A 22,772-nucleotide genomic window follows, 5' to 3' on the forward strand; every position below is an offset into this window, starting at 1 on the left:
ATGTACTCTCGGAGATACAGTAAAATTGTGGTAGAGTCAGGTTTAGAAGTCAGGGGTGGGGAGGGAACTTTTTTGGTTAATGTTTGCAGGCATATCTTGGTTAGATTCTTCTATTCATGGAGCCAGTTTTTCATATTAGTTTTTAACCTCTTGTTGTATTTTGCTGTTAGCGATTTTAGGTGCATAGTAGTGCAATGCAAATTAGCAGAATATCAAGACTAGTTGCTTATTTTAAGAGAACAAACATTTCAGGTAATTGCTGTGGCTTGTGCCTTATTAAATCTTTTTGAATAGGGGAGAATTGTCTGTGTGCGCTGCTAAAAATCGTCTGAGCGGCACCCAGAAGCAAGCTGGGCAAGCGCACACGCGCACAGCTTAGAGGGAACATTGATAGCCACCCACTGAGCCTGTAAAGCAGACACAGTCAGGCCCATAACCCAGCCTTGTAAAAATTGCAGAATCATTGGTACGTAGCAATCCAGGGCCTGCATCGACTTTGTGGAACACCACAACACAAAGTTTCTCCAATCCTTGTTTTACACTTTCAGCATAGAAGACCTCCTGGATTTTTGAACAGCCAGAGCCAGTTGCTGACTCAGCCCCTGTCTACGCAACTCCTGCCTCTCAATTTCTAAACCCCCTAACCCAGGATGCAGAAGGCAGAATCCCTCAAAACGTTCCTCCGTGGGCACAGTGCTAGAACCAATACTGAAGTCATTGCCAGGCTGAGCAGAAGAAGATATCAACAGCATTTCGGTCACCCTAGCAGAATCATCTGCGACCCAGAGTTCTGTCTCTTGCCAGCACCCTTGGAAGAAGTGGATGAGGAGGAAAGGCATAGTGTAGTCATGCTGGCCAGGACACTGTCATGGCATCCACTCGACAAGCCCACGATCAAGGGAAACTGGAACAGTACTAGGGCAGCTGAGCATCCTGAGGAGAGGCAAACTGGACCGGCACACTGAAACTCCTCCAAATCAGACGAAACAGTGTCCGGCCCAACACCCAACAGGAGGAAGGAAATACATTGCTCAACAGTCAGCTTGACGTTGTCCATCCTTCTAATGTGAATCGGCCAGAGACAGGAGGTTGTGTTCTGCTCAGCAGCCCAACTGGAATGCGAGTGACGCCAACTGATGGGAACGATTTCCCCCTTGCCGGTTCACAGAGGCTATTGCCGGCAAGCCGTCTGCCCTCATAAGAACCACCGACCCCTAGGTGCAAGAAGAAAAAACAAGTAAATACTGGGATGTGGTAGAAGACGGATGTAGAGGTAATATTCTGATCCACACTATATTTATTTTAAAATGTTTTTAGTGGCATTTATATAGTAGCAGTTATACATGTATCAAGTGTGTCATATATTGGCATATATTTCCATGCAAATACATTGGGCCTCATTACACGGTAGACGGTAAGGGATTACCGGCACCGGTAAGGGAACCGGTGCCGGTAATCCCTTACCGCCCTACTACGAGGTCCCTTACGGGTCCCTTCCTTAACGCCAGGTCTGACCTGGTGTTAAGGACGGGACCTGTTAAGGGACTTCAGAGCTACCGTTATTAGCTACTTCCCCATCCCCATTGAGCCCTATGGCGGCTCAAATGGGAATGGGGAATGGTTCCCGGAATGGGGACTTACCGATCCCGCCAAGGTTGGAATTACCCATTAAGTCCCTATTCCGGGAACACGGACCCGGAATGCGGTAAGGGGGTAGCCATGGCGCTAATAGTGCCAGGGCGCCTGCCTACTGTGTAATGAGGCCCATTGACTTATAGTTAACAACCAAATAACACAGTAACAACCAAGAAACTTTCTTTGCTTGTTGGACAATATACAGTATTAGGCATCTCTATTTTCCTTGTAGGCGAGTAGGGGTTCACATTTGTATTAAACACTATCTTCTGTTGGGGAGGAGCAGCCTGATCAGCACCCTCCATATGTTGTTTTACATCGTATCCTGGTTTAAATGTTATAGGAAAATCCTGTTTGCGCTCGTGGTGGTTTGTCATCGGAGGGATGGAACATGTCCCAAATCAGTGTTTTCCAAGCTTTGTAGCTATCCCTAACATTCCCCTCTGCCTTGGCTACCCATCATTCCATACTCTGGTTTCAGCTTCTGCCCAGCGCTCAAATTATTTGTGCCAGCGTGTATATTGCTGTCCCCCAGCTGATTTCCAAGCCATTGCAATGGATCTTTTGGCTAATATGCACGCCAAGTCCATGAACTTGTCCACATGCCTACATTTTCCAACTCTGGGGTAAGCGCCCAGCAAACATTCTTTCGGAGTCCAACCATACGTAACAATTCCAGTCTTCCCACAGGCCTGTTCTACTTGTGCCCAAAACCGCTGTACATGCCCACATACCCAGAACATGTGTATCAGCCCTGCTCCCTCCATTCCGCACCAGGGACACAGAGGCTGTGCATTGCTGCTGAATTTAGTTAGCCTTTGTGGGGTCATATAGGAGCGGTACAAGACATTCAGCTGGATTAGCCTAAATCAGGAGTTTCTTGACACTTCCCGGGGGTATACCAGTATCCTTTCCCATTCCCTTTCTGTTATATCTCCTCACAGGTCCATCTCCCATCGCTCTTTCAGCGTTATGCCTTTGGGATTGGGTCTGTCTATCAGTAGGCCATATAGTCTGGACACTGGTTTCCAGCCATTGCTCAAGTTGTGCATTAGAGTTATGAAGGGGTTTGATACCGGCTCCTCAGGCTAACATTCCCATTGCCCGTTTGCCACCTTCCGTGCCCTCTGGTACCACAAGAACTACCCTTTGGGCAATCCTTCCTTCTCAAGTAGGGATCCAAACTCTCTAAAGACACCCTCTTCGTACATATAGCCCCAATTGTAGATACCCCATCTTTCCCAGTGCTTCACCACTGCTAGATCCATTTTATCTTTGCAGACGTCAGCAGCGATTGGAGTCTCGGGCGAGTAAGGGTGCTCAAGTTTCAGCAATGTCTTGGCTCTGTGCCACACCTTTCTCCCCAAAGTTACAATAATGGGGGCGTGCCCCAAGCAGCTCAATGGTACCCATAGTATTTCTTTCAGGCATGCAGGGGCTACCAGTTGCTGTAGCAATTCTGTTTCCGGTGCAGCCTCACCTGAGAGCCATCTAGTTACAAAACTAAGTTGCACTGCAAGGTAGTATTTTGCCAAATCAGGTAGTTGCACCCCTCCCACCCTATAAGGCAGGTATAGTGTAGCAAGTGACAGTTTATGTCGGGCCGCACCCCATAGGAATTCTCGTAGCATTACTGCTAGTAAGTGGAAGGAGGCCTTGACATAGCAGTGGACGTTACTGATGTAGTATAAAACTCGTGGCAGAATTATCATTTTGGTAATGGCCACCCTGCCCATCAATGATAACCTGCTGATACCACACACACTATATATGTGCTGCAGCCCAAGGTATAGCCGCCATCCTTAGCGCCAAGTCAGAGAAGAGTGGTGATACATTTACATCATTCTAGCAAAACCAAAGGCATGGAATCACAATCTCCATTAATTAGGATATGTTCTGGTTGTACATATGACCCAAACCGAACCTTTCTAATAGCTAACATTGATATAATTTTGTTAATTTAAAAAGTATATTTCAATCTTAACACCAAAGAAGCACAACTTTGTTTCATTGCCAATTTTAAAATGCTCCTCATTTTGACTCTTACTTTTTTTTCTAATTCGTTTGCCTTTGGGATTTTCTCAGCCAGGACAAACAAAGTTAAATATGTATGCATATTTTGTATGAACAGTAGTATTTTGTTTTTTGCAATCGCTCAGTCTCTGCATGTCATATGATTTATACATATTAGCACATGGAAACATGTTTTTATGGGATTATATGATACCGTTGCAAATGTAAGAAGTGTGAGTGAGATAGTGGTTGGAGGAATGTGCATCAGATACTTTTAGTATACCCTTCTGCAGCCAATGAGGAAAACAACACGTTTTAAAAAAAAATTCAGACAATATAACCTGTTGGGTATTCCATTTCATTAAGGCGCTGGCGTTATTGGTTCCATATTTCACCCTGCACTGAGAGAATATTACTTTGTACCCAAGGTGCGTAATATGGAAGCGTCCTGTTGCACACACCTCTGATCTACACCATCTGTGAGCGCATGGCTTGGGGTATAGAGGGGTGAGTCGTGAAAGGATGCGCTCTGAGCTCGATTGCTCACGTCTGGGAGAGACTCAAGTTTCCACTGAATGGTAACAAAGACTGGAGAGTGTTGTTGGTACTGCAGTGAGAGCATGCTTCCCCAGTCCTAGTCCAGGTAAGCCGGAGAGAGCGAGGGATCATTTTGTTTCTATTTGCAGTGATTTATTTGGTATATAAACACCCGGTGTTTCACCTTGTTCAGATCACATGTGCAAATAGCCCCCTACTTGTCCGGCGACGTTGAAGCTAACCCTGGAAGTTGCAGACAGGCAAACTACAGTGTGCTGCGGGGGAGGACGGGGGAGGGGTGAGGAGTTGGCTGAGTTTGTCAATTAAATGCTCACATACAATGATTACAATGTGGATATTTATTTGCAGCATTTCCGCCTGCGTGTCTGGTTGTAAAACGTGTGGCCGTTAAATAAAATTAATTTTGCGAAAGATTTTTAACGCCATTAAGGGTACTTTAAAAATGTATAGAAATTGCAGTTGTCACTTTAATATCTCTCTGGTCCCCTCAATTAAGAATTAACTTTGACATTTGGTATTTTATTATGCATTTTAGTTTAGCCTGCAAATTATGTACACTATATTATGGAGCTTTTAATTCTAATTCTCGTAAATTCATTTATTAAATACATTTTCAAAAGTGGACTTTTTTTTAACACGGTTTTTTTTAAGATATATGTTTGTTTCTCAGTTTTCTTCCAATTTTGTGATGTTTTTTCCCTGCTGCAGTCTTCATGGGAAGAATGCGTTCGGTTGGAAGTGTCAGCTGTATTCTAATGAAGCCAGGCATTGTTTGCTCGTGAAGGGGCTAGTGCATTCCAGCCCCTTATGGTTATTACGAGGCACAGTGTGAGAGTGTGGGTGGCAACATTTGGTGTCTGCCTCTCGGGGCAGGAACTGCCATTGTGCAAGCTCTGGATTGGCAAGCGGCCCCAGCAAATAAGATTTTGTATGGATCTGAGCGCCCTTTGCAACACGCGATTATGTTTTCATTTTGTAATTCTTGCGTCACCCCATGCGCGAGAATGTATAATTCAAGGCAACAGAGTATGCCAATTACGCATGAGTAAACTTGTACTTATCAAAGTATGAATGGTTCCTTTTTATGTTAAATATTGCATATTATTTATGCCTCATTCCAACGAACAATGCACCTTTTATTTTGACGTGCGCCAAACTTCATGGCTTCCTGTGGGCTCCTGAAATGGCATTCTGCTGAATGTAAATAAGGGGTCAACATGCTTGAATTTATTCAGAGCAAACATTCTTTGAGTTAAATAATATATTGAGCAGGGTGTTCATGCTGTGGCTTTGTATTGCTGCTATGGAGCTAGGCAACCTTATGCAAAAGTAATGCAAGAATTGACAGAAATGTGGTAGTTTCATTCATAAGGCATAGGCGGGCACATAAATTAAGCTGAGGATGTAGTGAGCATTAGAATTGCAGATTAATGATTTAACCATACTGTAGCCTAAGCGCCGGGCCCAGTTTTTAGGAACTGCATAGCTCCTAAGTAGCCCCATGTAATCCGTGGCAGCGTCTGCCAGTCCCAATTTTTCAGCCTGCATCACTTTGAATTTCATGCCTGGTGTTATTGCATTCCTATCATAAGTCTGGGATCTACATAACTGGCAAATTGTTTGTTTGTTTGTTTTATTCACTTATAATGCGCACCAAACCCGAAGGTAGCCGGGCGCAGCAGTACAGAAAATGCGAAGCTTAGGTTGCAGGGTGGGGTCAAGGGAATACATACACTGTATAAATACAAAATACAAATAATAGAATGCAAAATATCACAGGAAGGCAGCAGTTGCGGTTTACATGCCGAATAGATACAAAATATGATCAAGAGAGTCTATGTACAAGAGAGTGGGACCATAAAGATCATGATGAAATGTATGTTCTAGGGTGGGGTGAAGGATAAGTGGGCGCCAATAGGCTATTCATTGGCAGTCCTTAGCAAATTGATGTAGTTGATTCTGAATTTAGGGAAGGGCTGTGCCTCGCGTAGAGGATTAGGCAATGAGTTCCATAATTGAGCTGCTTGCACCGGGAAGCTACTACCCCCCGCCTTAGATAACCTGAATCTAGGAATGATGAGGCTGTTGGCATTTGCAGTTCTGGCAGGGCGCGAGTGATTTCTTTTTGTGAGTTTATTGCGGAGATAGCTTGGTGCTGCATTGTTCAAGGCTTTATGAACCAGGGATGCTACTTTGAGGTGGATTTTGTTTTGGGAGGATAACCAGTTGTTTAGACGTCTGATGTTTGAAATATGTGATCTTTTGGGTACACCAAGGGCGGCTCGTAGGGCATTGTTTTGAAGAATTTGAAGTCGGTGGGTAATGGATTTGTTTGCTCCGATGTAGAGGGCATTACAATAATCAATCCTCGAAAGGATTAATGCTCTTGCTAGGATAAGGCAATTGTTATCGGAGAGAAAATGCTTGCCTGCTCTAATGAGCTTACATGTGTAGGCGGTGGCAGATGCCAAAGACTTCACCTGCTTATCAAAAGAGAGGGTGGCATCCAGATAGAAGCCAAGTGTCTTAACATCTTTGGAAACCTTGATAATGTTCCCGTCAATTTCAAATGAGGTATAGTCCTGACTGAGTTTCTTCATGTTAGAATGTGTTCCTAGGATGAGCAACTCTGTTTTGTCATCGTTCAGGCATAGACCGTGGGTTGCCATCCATGCCTGGACGATGATATACACCCTATTCACCAAGGCCAAATCCTTGTTGTAGTCCCCGGAAAGTGGGAGGAGAATCTGGGTATCATCTGCATAGTTGGTGTAGGTGATACCAAGATGGTCCAGATCATCAAAAAGGGGCTTAGTGAATATGTTGTAGAGAGTCGGGGAGACGCATGAGCCCTGAGGGACTCCACATCGGATGGGGATTGGGTCCGCCGCTGCCGAAGGGGAGAACACCCTCATGGTCCTATCACTGAGGAAGGATTCAATCCAAGATATGGCCTCCTTGGAAAAGTGTGCAGCAGAGTCTAAATGGCTGCAAAGTACTCCATGGTCTACAAGGTCGAAAGCCGCCGAGAGGTCCAGCAACAAGAGGAGAGCCATTTTACCTTTATCTCTTATTTCATCTATTTGTGCCTTTAGGTCGATCAGGGCAGTCTCTGTACCATGTTGTGGACGGAATCCTGATTGGCGCTCTCCTAAGAGTTTATGTTGTTCCAGGAAACTTTGGATTTGATTGTAGGCGATCTTATCCAAGATTTTGAGCAGGAAGGGGACTGTTGTAATGGGGCGGTAGTTTGTGGGTATAAGAGGGTCTAGCGTTTGCTTTTTAAGCAATGGTAGTACCCAGGATTGTTTTAAATTGGTGGGTACCGTGCCGGACGTGAAAGAAGAGTTGACAAGTTTGGCAATAAACGGGGAGAGATCTCTAGCTGCGTCTTTTATAAGCTGGGCAGGGCAAGAATCACCCTGGCAGTTAGAATGGAAGTGTTGTTGGATAAAAAGCCATGTATGTGCTGAAAACATCAAGTGACTAATTAATCAACAAATGCTTAGCCAATGGTGTCGCCAGTAATCCAACGACAAACGCGTATGGCCAAGCCAAGATGGAGGTATTATATGTCACCTACTGACTAAGGAAAATTTGTCACAGGAATGATCAAACCATGTGTACCGCCTCATTTTCCGGTTTTAGTAAATTTGCCGTTGAACGACATTTGGATTGATGAATTTGTATAACCCATGCCGCGGCCATGCAGGATTTCACTGCAGTGGTTTTGATGTTATAACGATTTGGTCACTCGACCTTTCGGGCTCAAAATGTTTACATGAAAAGTTAAAAACACGAGTAAGGGAATAGTAAATCGACATTATATGTCAAGTTGTGGAATTATTAGTAGGTATTTGATCTCAAATACATTGGTTTCGAGCCATTTAGGACTAGCCTAAGATGGCCGCCTGGGTTTCGCCAGGCAAGGTGGTCTTAAAACCTTAGTCACATGACCCAGTACGAGCCTATTCCCTGAAAATGTAAAAATAAAAGAAGTATGATTCTGTAAAGTTGTAACTATTCGCCTGAGGAAGTCCCTGAATAGTGGTGGAATGTGTGGCATGAAATAGCGTCTTGAGGACTTTGCAAACAGTTCGTAAGTCCATGCTGACTGCATTTTTGTATATCATGATGGATTTTTAATCAGAATAAAGTTATGTTTTTGCACTTAGAAATTATTGAGTGCTCTTTCAATTTGGCTTGGCCATACGTGTTTGCCATTGGATTACTGGAGACACTATTGGCTAAGCATTTCTTTATTTATGCACGGTTTTCCCTTGACCGAACGTATGAGCACCTGCTGAAGCAGGCATGAGCACCACTTTAAGGGAGTTTTGAGTGGGTACATTAGGAGTGGTAGCCGCCTCCCTTGTAAGCAATATGGACTTGAATAGAGAGGACATTTTATAGTATGCGTAGTAAGCCTGGTATAGTTTCCGAGTATTAGGGGTGAGCGAGTTGCTAACACAAGACACGGTTCAGCACCATCAGGCATCTCTTTTGAATTTTACAGCAAGAGATAGTCTAGGAGAAAGGATCGTACACCCGATGGTTGGTAAATTTGGCAAACTGACATTGGGGATTTTTGTCAAACTCTATGATTACAGGTAGCGGCAGAATACAGTGCATAGTTTGATCCCTACTAAGTACTAAGGATATAATCGTCAAGCATGGCAGAACAAATCAAAGCCAAGCGATTTGCGGCGACACAAGTCTTATTTAAACTGGATAAAGAGATTTTGGCAATACATGGAGCAAGCAGTTCAGTAGCATTAACAGTGATGCAACAAATGGGCAAATTGGAGCGCATCAAAAAGAACGAGATCAGTAAGTGGTGGGAAGCAATGACACACTGTCTGGAAGAAAAAAGGATCTCGAGAGGTTTGAGAATTTTAACCATTCCAACCTATGAGGATATGGATCCAAAACCTATAGAAGAATGGATTAACCACTCCAACAGTTGTTCCTTTGGGATAATTCAGACATTAATCAAATATGCTAAAAAAAAACAAGAGAAAATCTCATCGTTAAAATAGAGAATTTGGAAGGGAATTATTCACTTCAAAAGATGTGGATGAATGTAAACGTAAAGTGTCCATAATGGAAGAAAACTTTGAACGTTTCGAGGGTTTAAGAAAACAACATTAAGGCATTAAGAAACAACAAAAATTCCTAAGAGGTAAGAAAGATTACCAACAAGGCATAATCTATGCATCTGTCTGCAAATACAATGAGCCGATAAAGGAGCAATTTATGAAAAATAAGAAAAATCCCAGCAGTATTATCACAGTACCAGTTGAGTCCACGTCATGAGAAGTTGAATCATCCGATCTGGATTTGAGACCTGTGAGGATGAATTTTTTTAGAGGAATTAAAACTCCTCCATCTGGAAAGCGGGAACGAGAGGAAACCAAGGGGCAGACTCCCAGGAGGAAGAAGCAGAGGACCAACAAGAGGAGAAAGAAATGACGGGGTTGGCAATACACAGAATCGGATCTCACGTTCTGGGATAGGACAAAAGAGCTGAGGAAAAGGAGCACACAGAATTTAAACCAAGAGTCTTTAATATTTCAGAAAGAGTAATAACAGATAATGAACAAGAAGTTCTGGAATTGGGATTACGATTTTGTCCGACCCAGAATTTTGATTTACAGAAACTATAATAGACCTATTCCAATTTCTGAGGAAAATCTAATTGAAAAAATTCTTTGCTACTCAAAATAAGTGCAATGGCCCATATAATGTCTGATCCTCCGCCAGAACCCAACATCCTCAGTGTTAACGATTTGGAAACGGTGATAAGTCTAGAAACTCTATCAGATACACAAGCCATCATGATGGGAGCCGTGCCTGATAATGATCAGATCAAAGAATATTAAGAGATTGCTACAGATCTAACGGTAGAAAGTGGTTTAAAGAACAAATCAACCTTCAATCCATCAATAATCTCTAACAACATTGAGGCATTTGAAGAGTGTGTCATAAGAGATTTAAGAGATTTAAGGGATTTGTCGGATATATCTCCTTTCAACAGATCAAATCTTACACTCTCACAGAAATCAGCCATAGAATCTCTCAAAAAAGATGAGACTATTGTTGTCAGACAGGCTGATAAGGAAGGTGGAGTAGTGGTTTGGTCTAAAACTAGATATATGGTGGAAGCATATAAACAATTGAGAGATCTGGAATGTTATGAAATTAGGAAGATGCAATACATAGGCGAGATCAAAACAGAATTGTATGCTATGCTACAGTTATTTCAGGTTAATAACTTGTTGGAAAGTGAGGAGGTCTTATTTATGAAAAAAGATTTCCTTACAACACCGATCATGTATTTTATGCCCAAAATTCATAAAGATATTGAAATGTCACTAGGTAGGCTGATTGTCTCTTCCAGAGGTTCATTGTTGAAAATGTGTCCAAATACCTATATGTGTTTTTTGCAACTGTTTGTGAAAGGCTTGAATTCATACATTAGAGAAACTACAGATCTCCTCACTAAAATACAAGATATAGATGGGAATCTGGTTATCTATTGGTTTCGCTAGATGGGACATCTCTATATACGTCGATTCTACATCACAATGGGTTGCAAGCATGTCAATTCTTTCTTGGTACTAGATCGATCAGTTTCAAACAACAAAATGAAATGATTATAACACTTCTTAGATACTGTTTGGAACACTGTCTTTCTGTTTGATGAGAAATTATATAGAGAGAAATGTGGTATGGACATGGGTTCCTGCATAGCCCCAACATATGCTAATCTGTATATGGGGTGGTGGGAGCAAAAGATGGCTTGGTATGAAACAAATGGCCTGTGTGAATCGGATAACCAGACCCGCGGACACGCAGGATTTCACTGTAGTATGTTTTTATGTTATTTATTGTAACGATTTGGTCACTCAACGTAGCGGGCTCAAAATATTAACATGAAAAATTGAAAACATGAGTAAGGGAATACAAAATCAACATTATATGTCAAGTTGTGGAATTATTAATAGGTACTTTATCTCGAAGTACGATTCTGTAAAGTTGTAACTATTCGCCTGAGGAAGTCCCTGAGTAGTGGTGGAACAAATGTCATGAAATAGCTTCTTGAGGACTTTACAAACAGTTTGTAAGTCCATGCTGACTGGCATTTTTGTATATCATGATGGATTTCTAATCGGCATAAAGTTATGTTTGTGCCCTAAGACATTTGGATCCATTGTTCTTTCTATTTGGCTTACGTGTTTGTCATTGGATTACTGGCAACACTATTGGCTAAGCATTTGTTGATTTATGCACGGTTTTCCCTTGACCAAAAGTATGAGCACCCGCTGAAGCAGGCATGAGCACCACTTTAAGGGAGTTTTGGATTGGTATATATGTTTTTTTTTTTGTTCTTACACCGGGGTGTCTCAATTTTGACTGCAGGGTCAGGCCACCATGTCTGCTTACTTCCCTATATTTTTTTAATGTGTGAAACAAGTGACTTGCCTCTGTTTCAGACTGTATTGCTACACATTTCCATTGGGTTGATATGTTGTTTGGGCCTGGAAGGCATAGTGGGTCAGAAGTAACAGTACAGGAGGTAGAAGCATGTGTCAGGATTCAGGTCAGTTTCAATTAGTCTAGGAGAGGGGTTGGTACCCTTTTGTTGTTCACAGATTACCAGGAAAGTTGATGCACAATCTGAAGTTCCTGGTAGGTGAGTAGTGGAGGCCAACATCTGCTGGTAACATATGTACTTGCTCCATTAGTACAGGATGTATTAAATCTTATTCATACTTGACAAGGGACAAATTAAGTGCTTCAGAGACAAATTGTGACTGCTCTTGGTTACGTACAGTGCTTGTGTTCAATGTAACCTAATGTTTTTTTCTCAGGATGACCATATAGACTTGATTGAGCTGGAATAATCCAGATGTTGTATGACCATGTTTGCCCACTGGCATCATTTCATGACGTTTACCATCTGCCTTTCTGCTTTTCATCCAACCACACTTGGAATTCTGGAACTTTGTCAGTTTACCTATTATAAATACAGGCTTAAAGGTTCCTTGGTGCAGTGTGCTGTTAGCATAAACAGGAAGAATGTAATGCTCATTACATGAAGTTGTTTGGCAGGTATGAGAATTATCGATGTTAGCGAAATCTTGATGCTAGTTTTGAAGACATGCAAGGAACCCTCCAAAACCGTTGTCCAGCGTGAAATATTTTCCTCATTTAGAAGAAGAGTGGATTCACTTAGCAAGCTAGAGTGAACCCCTATAAAGAAGGAATTGGGGTGGGGGGGTCTGGGGGTTTGCCCTCCTCCAAGAAAAGTTGTTACAGATGGGACGTATTATTATTATTATTATTATTATTATTGTTGGGCTATTTAATGAGCGCAGACTAAGCTTCGGTATGCAACAGAGCGCTTTAAAAGTCCTTGGGGGAAGTACACAGTGAGGGAAGCAGAGATACAAGGGAGCAGCGGGAGAGTGAGCGGGGGCATTTAGGCAGCAAGGTATCTACAAGTAACCAGTGGAGCAGATTGCCAAGTCTCAGATTAGGTGGAGTGTGTGTGCACCTAGGTGTTATTGGGGAGCCATTACTTGAAGGGGAGGGTCTTGAGTCCCTTCCTGAAATGTAGAAGCAAAGGGGTGAGTCTTGTGTTGACAGGGAGGGGACTCCAGAATCTGGGGCTTAAAGAGAGAAGGCCTGTCTTCTGATTTGTTCCCTCCTACACCATCCAAGTTCAAGTCTGCATCTGCATGTGTCCTTCTGGTGGATTTTAGGCCTCTGGAGATGCTGAGCTTGTCAGCCAGGTAGCTTGAGGAAATTGACTGTGAATTCCTCGTAGGTGATGGTGCAGGATTTGATGGAGGTGCATGCCTGCAACAGTAGTCAGTGCAGTTCGATGATGGTCAGGGTGATGTGGTTGAATTCCTTCAATGAGTCATGCTGCAGCATGTAGGACACGGCTCGTGGGTGCCGGGGTGGTGACCTGAAGCCTTTGCAGAACAGCAATGCCACCATCCAGATAGGAGAGAGCAAATGCTTGGACAGCAAATCTGAATTTGTTTATTAGGATGAATGGCTTGATTTTCTGCAGGAGGGAAAGTTGTTAGCAAGCCGTTTGTGTCTTCCTTGCTATGTGCTCCTTAATGGAGAGGTGTGTGTCGATGTAGTACCCAACAGACTTAGCAAAGGTGTGAAGCCTCCGAGGTTAATGGTGGAGAGCCAGGTCTGGATGTCAGTAGGAATTTGGTTTTTAAACATTGTAATTCTCAACTGTATATTTAGATACGTCCCATAACGGTGTGCTTCACAGGACAATGACCCAGTGAGGCAGAATTATCATGAATGGCATTGGAGATCTATTCTTCTTGCTCCATTAGAAACTGTGGAATGTTGGAGACGTACACCTAAAGAGAATGGGAGTTGCAGATTATGCTCCAAACCTCAGATTACAGAAATCTTTGTAACATTGATTTTTAGAATGCTAGGGAGTGGATCATTTTATTATTAAGCTATTTTGTGGAAATTTGTTTCTAACGCAAAAACAATCTGTATATTTAATTTGTGACAAAATTGCTGAAAGTTAATCAAAATGCGCTTGTCGCATCAATGAGATTTATTAATTATGTTTATGGGATTTTAGGCAAGACAATTTACAAATGAATTAAGTAAATGTCATTTTTTCTTAACATTGGTATGTTTTGTATTTTATTAATGAAATTGATTTAAATGTATTTTGTAGCTAGTATTGTGAAAGGTTTTTAATAAACTATCTGACAAAAAAATGGAACCATACCATCACTTAAGACTGGGATACTGCGAGGGCCTGCACTCGCAAACACCAAATGATTCAGACCTGCCTCTCCCTCTGTTTTTTGTGTGAAGGGCCATGGACCATGACACCACCCAAAATGTAGAGGTGTGCTATTAAAATGTGTTACATTAAGCAGAATGGCATAAAACCATCAGCTAATATACCCAATATCAACTATAAGGCTCTGGCAATTATTCCAACCAGGCAGTAATGATAACATATTTGCAATGGCAATTATTTGGTAGCATTGACCTAGATACTTGTCATCTCAGATCCTTCCCCTACATACTGTGACACCTGCCTTCCCACATTTGCTGCTTCCATACTGCATATGCACTTCCTAGCATACACACAACCAAAATGTCAACAGGGTGCAGCACCACCCTCCACTCATGTACCCACAGGCCCATTCACACCCTCCTTCCCCCACTGACAAGCTTCTTCTCGGATTAATCTTTTAGGCACATCTTATTTACACAGGCACATAACCACCCTCTATCCACCGCCCCATAGCTATATCCTCACCTTCAGCCCATGTACACAGGCACATCATCAACCACCATCTGCTGATCTAGACTTCCACTGGGACAAAGCAACACTTCATCTACAGACGATTTAAGATTGAAGGAAATAAGGCTATATGTGTAAGACTTAAATTAGGTGACCAAAAATGAAGAGAACAAAATACAAGAAAATACATGTATATGAACTGTTTTATTGGATTTATCTAAGAAAGCTTTTATTCATCAGACGTAATTAGGAACCTCAATACTTAAAGTGTGCAATGTATTTTAACTTTACACTGTAGTTTTCAGTGTTACACATTTGGCCGCCAATTTCCTTTTTTGTGTTTTCATTGAGTTCTATAGTGAGTTTCAGAAGTTGACTAGCAGTACGCTCTGATGAAATGTCTCATATGCCCACTGATTGGGGCAAGCATAGAGAAGTGTTTATGCTTTTCCTATGTTTTGTTTGTTGGCAGGTTGTGTGTTTTTGATCTTGTTTACTAGCTTTGCATCTTCTCTATGTTCATAGGTTTCAATGGAAGTGAAGAGGCTGTGGAAGAAAGGGTAGTATAGGAGGATAGTGAGAGGAGGGGTTCATTTCATTATTTTGGGAGCACAACATTTGTCTGGGTGTTTTGGGTGCTAGGGAGTAAGTGAAAGGCAATCTCATGGAATGCAGAAGGCCTAAAGCAAAATGAAAACATGGTAAAAGACAGGAGTCAAATGGACTGACGCTTAAATCCTGCAGGACAATGAGGGGGGTACAATGATTGGGTCAAAAGCATATATTGGCTGGATTCCCGAGGTCCATCAGAATCTGATTTTCCCCAGTCCAAAAAATCTGCATCTCCTCTACTCGGCTAAGTGAACTTCCACTAGAAAGTGGCATATCAAGTCATTGGGAGAAGGGGGGGGGGCAGCAGGAGCTAGTGAACATTACAGCGTAGATGGTACATTGTCAGCATCGTAAGCTAAAGATAGTTCAGGATTGTTCGCTTTGTTACATTTTGGGACTCTTCTGTCTCTACCATGGAGTTCATGCCTATCAGAATGCATGAAGCTCTTCCTTCCCTTGCTCACTAAAGAGATCACTAAACTGCAAATTCTGCAGAATCTCCAAGGCTTGGCCAAGAATCGACATGTAAACCACTTTGCCTAAAGGAACAAAATCTTGGAAAAAGTGATGACTGGACAACTTCGAGTGTATAGATCTAAACAACATTCTTCATGTTCAGAGTCTAGCTTTAGACCAAAGTGGTATGTAAACAAAAATACTGGCCAATGTGAGGGAAGAGCTGCTCACTTTCCTGGATGAGGACCAGCAACTTGACTTTATCTTCCTTGCTCTCTGTGGCATACAATACAGTAGACCACTTCACATTGCTGTTTAGACTGAATTATAGGACCAATATTACCGTTGAAGCACTGAAATGGATTTGCTGCTTAACTGAAGCCAAACAGTTTGGATTGGGTCTTCTGACTGTCTATCACATTGGGTGCCTTATGGAGTCCCACAGGGTTCATCAATCTCCCTCCTTGTATTAATTGTGTACATGTGTCCACTTGCTTGAGTCCTTGAACTAAATCGGGTGCAGTTTCAAATGTATGCCGACGACGCCCAATTTCACACCCATCTTTAGGGGTCACTATTCAGATTTCCTGAGCAGGAGCTAACAATATCTCCTGGGTTTTGGCCAACATCTAGTAGGCAGGAGATATCCCTAGGACTCCAGGAGCTAGCACATAGTGTGCTGCATATCCAACTTACGTGAAATGCAAACTTGAATTGAATATGATGGAGCCAATTTTAAACATCTTTTAGATATCTTTAATGGTTCTTTATTAACATTCCCAGATACAGAAAGATAATGCCACATAGTCTTGTGTGTATGGCACCAGTTTGCCTCAAGAGTCAAAAGTAGCTTCTGGTAGCTATTGCTTTCAAGTTAACCAGGCTCTTCTAGGCTAGAAGCAGGAGCTAAATAGCTCCCAGCCATTTAGAACCCTGCATCTTGAGAAGGTTCAGGGACCAAGCTTGAGCATCACAACGTGTCTCGACCACATTCAGCACTTAATAAAGGAAAGCTTCCTTCCCGCAATGATGCAAAAAGAGACGTTTTTTTGATACTGGGTGGAATGCAACTCAATCCAGTATGTGTGGAGAACAAGTCTGGGCAACTCCCTGATCATCTCTGCTAAAGTAAATGATCTAGGACTCTGTTCTGCTTGGTGCAGAATTACGTTTGGTAATTAAATCATTGTGATCGTTAAGAATGCCCACTTCCAACGTTCCCTACTCCATAAATTCCTGTGTCTTTTGCAAATCAACTTCTTCATGAAACAGACAAGAGGTATGGTAATTACACTGATTACTCTTTACCTGGCTCCCAAACAAATTCACCACCAAATGCAAATGACTGCAAAATCAGGCTGCCAAAAGTATGCCTCTGCCTGCTGAAACAAGAGCATGTGAAGCCTTGGCTGAAAACACTCTGCTAGTTTCCATTTTGAAGAAAGAATAGCATTTCCGAACCTCTGCACTATAAGCAAGGCCTGCTAGAGGGAAGGCTGGAATTATCTTCAGAACCTGACCTATCTCTATGTACTAGCTAGACACCTCTGTTCAACAAATGCTCACTTGATCAACCATCAGTCATTAAAGCAGCTCAAACATGGAGGCCACTCTTTGGGAATAAAAGGGCCCAGACTGGGGAAGGCACTTAATCTCAATTTGCGGGCCGAACCTAACTATATTCACTACACAGAGCTCTTAAAAGACAGACTGTTCCTCCTTGCCTTGCACTGAGGCATTAGTTAGAATAGGATAGGATAGGATCGGCGCAATACTGAAAGTGGATCCATAACCTCCACTCAGTTTTATTCTAACTTCCTGTATTTTCTTTCTTTGCTGGCATCTAGCACTCTGAAGTGACTGCATATTCCCAATAAATGAAACTAATATTAGTAGTTTCTTGTAATGCTCTGTAGGGCAAATCTTGTGTCTCAGGTAAGCTCATAGAGCAGCTGCATACATAGGCACTAATAAGCACCCTTATTGCTAAGAGTGTCGTATAGAGGATGTCCTTGTGAGACTGAATAGGGGGTGGATTAGCAGCCATGGGATTCCTGTCTACTGCCACGGAAAGTAGGCAGCACCACCTTTCTGGAGGAACAACTGAAATACAGGAAAACATGCTAGACAAGTCCGATCTATGAAAGCCTCGTCAAAACAGGTTCATCCCCGTTCCTCTAAAACCATCAAGGACCACATTGACACCCTTGCTGATTTTTTGCAACCACTCCTTTGCCTCGGGAACCTTCCCCTCCCCTGTGAAGCACTCCTTTGTGCATCCTCTTCTCAAGAAACCCACAGCTAATCCTTCTTGTCCAGCAAACTATCGCCCAATTTCCATTACTCCCTTTCTTGGCAAACTCCTAGAAAAGTTGGTCATCTCTCAGCTTAACCTTCATTCCAATTCTGTTGGCTGTCTCCATGACCACCGGTCTGGCTTCAGAGCTGCCAGAAGCACGGAAACTGCTCTCCTGAACATCCGTGAAGATCTGCTCTCCAACCTTGACTCTAACATTGCCTCTGTTCCCAACCTCCTCGATCTCTCTTCTGCCTTCGACACGGTCAACCATACCATCCTGCTCAACTGTCTCCGTGAAAACCTGGGTATCACTGATCAGGCTCTGGCCTGGCTGACCTCTTTCCTCTCAGATTGACCCTCCCAGATCCAACTTGGGTCCTTCCTTTCATCTATCTTCCTCTCTGCCTGTGGTGTTCCCCAGGGGTCTAACCTCTCGCCCTGGCTTTTCAACCAATACCTGGCAACTCTCGCCCACTGCATTGCTACTTTCTGCTCAAATTTCCAGTGCTACGCTGACGACACTCAACTCATTTTCAGGCTGCCCTCTGCCACCTCCTCTCCCTCTCTCATCTCTGATTACCTAACTGCCATTCAAGATTGGTGTGCCGCCAATGATCTTTGTCTGAATGCCAGCAAGATGGAGATCCTCCCCATCGGCACACCTTCACTATCCTTTCCCCTCACTCTCTGGCCGGCCTCCCTTGGCCCTCCTCCTACCCGCACCTGCGAGGCTAAGAACCTCGGGGTCATCTCTGACTTCACCCTTTCCTTCTCTGTCCACATCTCTGAGGTCTCTAAAAATTCAAATTTCCGACTGCACCTCATCAGAAGTACTCTGCCTTTCCTCTCCTTCCCCCAGAAGCTCATGGTATCCCAAGCTCTGGTTCTCTCTAGCTTGGACTATTGTAACAGCCTCTTTCTAAATCTACCTGCTTCTACTCTCTGTCCTCTGCAACTAATTGCGAACAGGACTGCAAGACTTGTCCTTGGCCTCAAGCCCTGGGATTGTTTCTCTCCAGCTCTGAAATCTCTCCATTGGCTCCCAGTGGATGCAAGGATTAAATTCAAAACCCTCTGCATTGTCCACAAGGCTTTCTGGGGCCTGGGTCCTAAATACCTTCAGCTATCCCTCCGCAAATACCTCCCCTCTCAAACTCTTTGCTCCTCTACCTCCAACTCCCTCAGGGTCAGTTGTTTTTCAAAGAAACAAGCTGGAGGTAGATCTGTCTTCGGCTGGGGCCTCCCTCTGGAACAACCTCCCTGCCACTCTAAAACTTGAGGAGAACCATCTCCGGTTCAGAAGCACCTCAAGACCTTCCTCTTTTCTTCTGGCTTTGCTCCCCCTCTCCACTGCTGATCTGTTCTCTCTAGGCACTGTGCACCTGGCCACCCTCTGTCCTCTGGGCCCAGGTACCTGCTCACCCTCCTGCACTGCCTCCGGGCAACCCCTTGAACTGGGGTCTGTATCTGTACCCATACAGCCCCCGCCTTTTTCTTCCTGCACTTATCAGACCTACCCTGTCTGCTGTCTTAAACCTAGCACTTGCAAATTGCTGGCTGCACTAAAAGTGTTTGTTGCCTTTATTATTTATTGTTTTTTATCCGTTTCTCCTCTCCTCTGCTTTGCACTTTCCACTTCTCCCCCTCTCCCTTGCACTTGCGCGTTCTCAATGTCACTGGGCCTAGTAAGATCACTGTTTTGTTCTCCCTGTTCCCCTCCCTTGCCTTGTCGCGCTCTGAAACACTTGTGTATGAGCGCAATAGAAATAAAATCTCAATATCAATATCAATGCACATGGGGTTGGAACATCCATGTGAAGCTACTGATTGCATAAAACTAGGAGGTAATCGCACATTTCGATCTTTGCTTGCAGAAATATAGAAGATGTTACAAGGGAACTGACAACCAGAGTCGGAAACGAGGAGGGCAGTAGGAACAACAAGTGGAGAAGTAGATGTGTGTGTAAAGGAGGAGGATACATGCGTTTTACTGTATGTGTGGGGCACTGCAGGTGGAACTGCAAAGGAAGGAAGAAGCAGAAGACCGGTTTTCTGCTTCTGCAGACAGAAGATGCTCCAGTGTTTTCCAAAAGGCCCTGTAACACATAGTGGAGCAAACTAGCAAATCCTACCCAAAGGGGTAGAGAAGTAACCTAATTCAACACCTCATACTAACCACCAACTCACTTTATTTACAGAAAGGAACTTTCAGTGGTGTATTAATACACAACGCTGATGCTTCTTAAGGAAATCATAAAGTTCTGTTCTTTGCCTTTTATAGTGAGCAAATTACCACCATAGTGGCCTTGAACTTTATCCATGTGGGGCCAAGTTCGGACCCCACCAAGGGTGGCAGCGAGACCATGGTCTGTAGGGTGAAAAGGAAACTGGGCCAAGGAGAGCGGGAAAGGCAAAGGTTAGGGAGACAATAATGTATAGACTTAACTCACCACCTGTAGGCAAATTAAATAATAAGGGTGAGTGATAGTAATCGTTGGGATATATGTATAGTTTTGGTGCTTGACCAGAAAGAGATGAAATCAAGAGATGGGATGAGAGGTTCCCTTATTGGCAAGCTGAACTTTCAAAGCGGCAATTGCTAGTGTGGTGGCTGTGGATGTGTGATGGCCTTGGGATCTGCTCAAGAGTGCCAAGGGTAATCGCATAGTATTCCCTCCTGCTGATAGCCAGCGTTGGCTCTGATAAAGCCGAGCCCACTGAATGTGGCGTCGGAGCTGAGAATTGGCAGTGTGCAGAATGATTGCAGGGGGACACAAAAGGAGAGTTTGACAAAAAAATCTCCCCCACTCTAAGCCATACCCGATTGGTCTCGGGTGGACAAAATGGCCAAGCGTCACCCTTGTATGTAGTGAATTAGCAAATAAGGTGCTGGAGTGCTGTATAGAGGGAATGAAATTAGAGGTTAGGTTGTAAAAAATGCATAGCAGTCTAGCTAGGTCACATTAGGAACAACACTCCAGGAGGGCAACTGTCCTTTTATAAGGCATGTATGCAGAGAACATTTGGCACCTTATGCACTCTTTTACTTACTCTCTAGGCCACGAATGATCAGGTTCTATAGACTGTGAAAGCTGGCAGGATGTACAGGCTCTCCTACTAAATTAGGGTGGCCTTTGATCTGTGGCTCTTCTGGGAGCAAGGCCCTGGGACGGGCTACCTGGAGGTTCTTGAGGCCTGCCAGGGGATTTATGGGGATGCTAGTAGTGATATGGGTAGTTGGATTGCTTCTTGGCGGAGTCTGGGCTTTAAAAAAAAAAGTTAATCTACATAATCCAGCCGTGTCCACCCTTCCCAAGATAGGCTGCAATTAGTTACATAGTCCAGGTAATAGAAGCCAGTAGTGAGGTTCACACAGGTCGTATAGTCTTCTTTGCAGCTTTCATTTGCATGTATACATTGGGCATTGTAGCCCTTTCCCTGAAATGATTACCACTAATGTATATTATTCAATTGGATGTTTGCAGAGTACTACATGTTGCGTTTCACCTGCTTCACAGCCCTTGCACAAAGTGACATGACATTACTGTTAAATTACATAACAAAAGGAGAATATTTGAAACACTTTGAAGTATCCATCGCCTAATTTTCTCAACCAAATGTTCTAGGTTTCAGACTCTCTTCTCAGGGCTTTGGAGTACTCGCTCAAAGAACATTTGTAAATATGTCCTTTATTGAATAGGTTGTATAGATAGATAGTGCAAGCCCAGTGAAACTGGCTCATTAAATGCAACAAGCATGGTCACACCTTTGTACAACCAGTATTCATTTGATAACTGTTTTGGCATGAAATCCGCCAAACAACCAAATCCATCCTTAATAGTTTGACAATATTATCCTAAGGCCCTGGAGTCTGGAACAGAATTCACCCATTTATGATTATTATCAAAACGTTTTTCAACACTAACACAGTAGACATGGCTGGGTCCACTGTTGTATGTCTCGCGAACAATAACACCAAAAAGTTGCCTCTATCGAAAGACCACACATTTATTTTCATAAACACGAGAAATTAATCTTTTTCATGTAAAATCAGTGTAATTATAAAAAATTAAATAATTGGCAATTTATGTCTGTCTAAAAATCACCATAAGCTTTATATAAAAAATCTTCAATCAACCGTGTAAATTAGACTGCACTTAACAAAGAGTCGGATAACAGCAACTAAACAACACAGAAGCAATTTTATAAATCGTAACATAAAAGAAAAAGATCACAAACGCATAAGATTACATTCTGAATACATCATTTATTAACAATCTAAGACTTATTTCATTCCCATTGATCTTTCTTCATATTCCATTGATTGAAAAATCTAATTCTTGACATAATTGACGTCCTATGAATTTTTGTCAGTGTTGTTCGATGATTATTTTTAAAAACCAAAAGGTCTGTTTTGATCTGTATCCAGAAAGGAACACCTTTTATTGAGACCCATTTTCTGCAGCGCCAAAACATTACTTTTTTCCCTTTTTATAGGGGTTTATTCCCTCACTTGACCCCTAATGCGTATTGGCGTGTATCCATTAAAAGCACCTTAATCAAGGCCTCAGACTGTAATTACCAGCAATATTTAGATGTAGACTCGTTTTACATCCAGTTAAAGTCCCATTCTAATAAGTGGATATGGGAAAAAATACATCGCCCACCACCACCATCCTGGTGAAACCATCAGTGCATTTCATCATAATCATTTAATTGACTTTGGAATGGAAATAAGGAACAAGAAACGAGGGACAAGGGATGGTTGCAAGGATTAAAGTCCCAAGAAGCCCACAGTGTAGGAGATTTTTTTGTTGTTTCTCCTAATCCAAAGTAGTTTCAACTACCATTAGTCAATTGCGCATTTCCATGGCAATAAACAGC

General features: G+C 42.8%; 1 protein-coding gene across 2 annotated transcripts in view; it reads left to right on the forward strand.

Moving 5' to 3' along the window:
- Window positions 1-4,203: 4,203 nt before the first annotated feature.
- Window positions 4,204-22,772, forward strand: part of TFDP2 (transcription factor Dp-2) — a 751,258-nt gene continuing 732,689 nt past the window's right edge. For both annotated transcript variants that reach the window (XM_069618279.1, XM_069618278.1), the window contains exon 1: window positions 4,204-4,291. The gene's annotated coding sequence lies outside the window, so the exon portion shown is untranslated. The remainder of the gene's footprint in view (window positions 4,292-22,772) is intronic.

Source organism: Ambystoma mexicanum, chromosome 10, assembly GCF_040938575.1.
Source record: "Ambystoma mexicanum isolate Mex_15411 chromosome 10, UKY_AmexF1_1, whole genome shotgun sequence".
Taxonomy (NCBI): domain Eukaryota; kingdom Metazoa; phylum Chordata; class Amphibia; order Caudata; family Ambystomatidae; genus Ambystoma; species Ambystoma mexicanum.